Source organism: Sceloporus occidentalis, unplaced genomic scaffold (assembly GCF_023333645.1).
Source record: "Sceloporus occidentalis isolate IW3139 unplaced genomic scaffold, rSceOcc1.0.p SCAF_29, whole genome shotgun sequence".
Lineage (NCBI taxonomy): Eukaryota > Metazoa > Chordata > Lepidosauria > Squamata > Phrynosomatidae > Sceloporus > Sceloporus occidentalis.
This window is the reverse complement of record NW_028317009.1, coordinates 506696-511325: the sequence shown is the minus strand read 5'-3', so window position 1 is coordinate 511325 and position 4630 is coordinate 506696.

Here is a 4630-nt window from a genome sequence, read left to right as displayed (position 1 = left end):
TCGCCCACCCGCTCACCAGGACTGCGGAAAAGATACAGGCTTGGCTTACACCGATGCGCTCACGGGTAATAACTCTACAAGAACATTAAAAAGAGACAAACCTGAATTAATGGTTCCACCACCTCGCTGATATCAGAATGTCTCCCACTATAAAGTGTGTTTTATATTAAGCCATTTAGAAGAAGTACTATTTTTCATGCCAATATTTATGTTATATTAAAGAGACTCACCTGAACTGGGACATCTTTGTGAATGCCCAGAGTATAGTGTAGATTATTGGAAAATGGGGAGTCGGGGTGCGATCAAAGAATCCATTCGAATGTTTGTGCCCAAAGCTCTGCCAGAATGGACTCTTCATACATCACATCTGAATGCTCTGCCACCACCTGGTGCTCTGCTGGGCGATCATTTCTGTATTATAGTGAATAGGGTAATCTGCATTATATACTCATCCTTTTGCAGATGTCCACGAACACTTCATCCATCCTGGAGGCCACATCCGGTACCTGCTCCCGCATTCTCTCCATCCGCAGCGGACACATTTTCAGGCAATGTTAAGAAAACGCAACGCTGACAGTCATCCTGCGTTTGTCTTCTAAGGACCAGAGCGAATCCATCCACCTGCAGGTACCAAACACAGCATGAAGTCCATACCTTGACACGCGTCATGCTGCACATTGCGTAGAGTCGCGTCCACATCTGAAGCTCCCGATTCAGAGCATCCTGTAGATGGGACAGCTTTAGGGTCATTGTATTTCAGCGTTCGCTGCGAGAGCCCAGAGTGCTCCACTGTTAGGTGGTCCGGGTCCGCAGCAATGGCGAGCAGCCTGTAGATCATAGCGGAGCTTCAGCACCCGATGGTTCAGCATGACCCTGGGATCTAACGGCCCCGTTTGTTTTGTCGAGGTGAGGCATGGGCTTCTAACAGTCTCCTACAATCTCAGAGAGTGGAACAAAGTTGGCTTGGAAAGGATGCAGAACGAGTTCACGCTTCGCTTTAATGGAGGAGGGGAGCACAGAGACAACAGCAGCTCACAGGACCTACAAAGAAATTAGTCGTTCCAAGATGCAAGACTCTGGGAAGTCTCAACCAAACGGGTTATCAAGGTAAAAAAACTAAAAATTGTTACAGATAGTAAGCGTTTACGCTTTTGCAACATAGGCTTTAATAAAACTGTAAAAGCATTTCTAGTGAATGTAAGAGTAGAAGCCATCTGTAAATCCATGGGGTATAAAGACTCTCCCTGCCCGTCATTACCTGGAATACACCATACGATGCAGAATTCCCATCATGCGCTGATCTCCAATTCCTTCTGTGTAATCAGGATGCATAAAGAACGCGAGACTGAACAGCTACCGCATGCCAATGGAGTACACGACGGCCTCGCCGGTGTCCGTTATAAGCTTTGGGGTCCTACCTTGTGGTTTCTAAGCATTCCCAGTTAAGCTGCACTCCATACAACGCATTCACTCCACTCGATTGTAAAACCACCACTCCCATGTGTCGAGGGATAATGAGAATCGTTGTCCTGTATGAAAGAGGAAGAAACATTTTGAAACACTTTGTATTTTCAGCGCTGGAATTCCTACCAAGGGTGGATCAGGGCAAGATAAGAATGGTAACAACCCTGTTATTCATGATCCTTGCATGCTTCAAGAGGATAATTCTTGTGTCTCCATTCGCAGCGCTGATCGCCAGAATTCTGTTGTGGTCTCAGTGCAAGAGGAGGAAGACCATAAACCAAGGAGTTTATCACGGATCTGGGCATAGCCAGGACCTTGAGGACACCAGAAAAAACATCTTCCATTACAACGAAGAAGGCGGCAGCAACGAAGACCACGTGAGTAAAGCGTTTGTGGGATACAATGTTACATTTTTTATATGTAGTTTGTAGCAAGTTTAAGACTTTGGTCCACTCACCAACTAATACCAACCATGGACAATTGCAGGCCGATAACAGGTGGGAGCTGCTGCTGATCCTGGGATTCTGATACAATCCGTACTCCATACGCCTTAAGCCGCTTCATACACAGCTGAACAGTTAAAGGGATAAAGGCCTTGTGTAACGAGATGGAATGTTTTAATTACCCAAATCACACTCCAAATACATATATGGGGGGTGGTGAGTAGGCAAGCACACATTTGGTGCAGGGCGGGTTAAATTGGCTGAAATGCTCGTTTGACGGTGGGGGCCAAAGTTTGTGACTCTCTCTAAACTCTACTCTTACACGGACGACAATGATCTGCAGTGAAAGAGAGCAATGATTGCGAAAGACATCCTATGCTTTTGGCAGAGACTTGCGGTGATAACATTGAGGATTGTGCAGCCAAAGCAACAATGGTTTGATCTGGAGAAGCTGCAGAAATAAAGGAGAGAAAGCGGACCAAAGAGCTTACAGTCTAACCCGTGGTATCCCCTCGCTCACCTCGGGACGGAGTCCGCCGAGTCTGAAGATGTCCAGAACAGCAGCAAACAGATCTGCAAACCTAGAGCCGGGACAAGAAACTTGCATCAGTTCTCTAGTTACCCTTTATACCCCCGCGTGACTCCAATTAACGTCTGATCACCGCACCCCTATCAAAGCTTTAACGACTCCATTTAACGAGCTCCACCCCGGACTATGATTCGATTTCCTTACGAGGGCCCGATAAGGATTATTTCATTTTAACATTACGGGGCTTACTCGGCCCACCCACGTGACCCCCCCCCCTGTTCATGCCTTACCGCCGGCATGCATTCACCTGTGCCAAAGCCCCAGCTCCCTCTTCTGTTTTCACCCTTTAAAGTTTGAAATAAACTCAGTAAAACGATTATTTGGCTCTTTGTCCACAATTTGTAGTAAAACATTGTTAAAGGCCGGCGATTTAAACAAACCATGGAAACAATTGGAGACCAACCCAAAACTTCATGAGGCCATTTTTGCTGCACGTGGTAAGTTCCAGCCCCAATATTTGTTTTATATAGCGCCATCATATTTAGTAGCGCTGTACAATGGCTAGACAGGGTATAAGTAGTATGTAACATAATTTGACTTAAAACACAGGTGAGGAGGGCCCGCTTGTGTTAATAGGGGGCAAACCCTGCATTTTCAAAGTATTTGACAAACACATTTCAAATAAAAAATATATATATAGAAAACCACTTCTAACAGGATTATGGCCCTTGAGAGCTCCTGTATACTGCGAAAGAGCATCTAAAAGTATGAAATTAACCATTTACGTGTAACCAAACTACTGAAAAACTTACGTAAAACAAAGAAATTACTTTCACAGTATTAGGTAACAAACACGCAAATAAACTTGTACAAAAAAACTATGCATACCCCGACTGTGAGACACTCTGCGACTTAAAGAAACGATCTCTGCTTCTGGGGGGTAGATCTAGAGGGCTGCATTCAGTTCAAAATCACAGAATTCACAAACCTTTGCCGGTCAATCTCCAAGCTCAAGACCAGAGAATCAGCTCCACAGGACCAACACGCAGCGCCAAGAAACACAAAGTTCTGGTAAGAAGACTGGAGAAACGCCCGGGTTAAATAGACTTTTGATTGAGGAAATTAGGTACAGGTGTGAGTCAGGAGCAGGCAGCCATCTTATGTCCATGGAGAGGTAAATAGTACAAAATATAGCAAACTATATGTAGATATAGCTTGTTTCATGGCAAAACAGCAAAAAGTCTAGTTGTCTTGTGGCGTAATGGTGATTCTATTCCTGGTAAATATATATTATTATAGCAGCTGCGCGTATATCTAAGTCTTCAGAGTAGGTGAATTTGAGTTTATATATTATGGACGAATGCACTTGGGATGTAGAAATAGTGAGGCAAACTATAGCATTGGGAATGCCGTTCTGCCAGTGACAGCAGACGAGAGGGATTTAGAGTAATAATTACTGATGACTTAAAGGTAAGCAGACAATGCAGTAAAGCGTTGGAAAAAGCAAGCAGGGTGCTGGGTTGTATAACAAGAGGCGTTGGTAGCAGGAAGAGTTTCTGCCTTGTATTATAAATTATAAATCATCCAAAATGTTATACAAGGAAACATGCTTCTCTACGTATATATTTTGTGCTGTTTCAATAGCATGAGCATCCTGCCATCGTGTACTATTCACCATACATCAATGGGCCCATCAGGAAATACTACTTTACAGAAAGGGTAGTGAATAAATGGAATCACCTTACAGCAGAAGTGGTAGATGTTAATACAGTGAAGACATTTAAGCAAGCATGGGGTAGGCATAAGGCTAAGCTAGATATAGGATGAGGCCAGATACTAAGGAAAGGATTCAGAGGTTGGGCAGACTGGATGGGCCGAATGCTTCTTATCTGCCGTCACTTTCTATGTTTAACACAGGCAGGCAGAAGGGACCCTTGCGCTCTCTCGGAAACTTTACTAAAGGAGCCAGTCGACATTGGGTGCTCATTGACTATTAGATGCCTCAACATCGACATCCCTCACATCACAGTGTAAAAAAAATACACATCCTGACTGTAAGCAACGTCTACCATCCATTATATTTCCAGAATATGAACTTTACTTCCTAATCACAAATTCACCCGTCTCTTTGCAATCCATTTATTAAATGCAAGGTTTTTTGTAATATAAATAAAAAAAGGATAATCTCTTACTA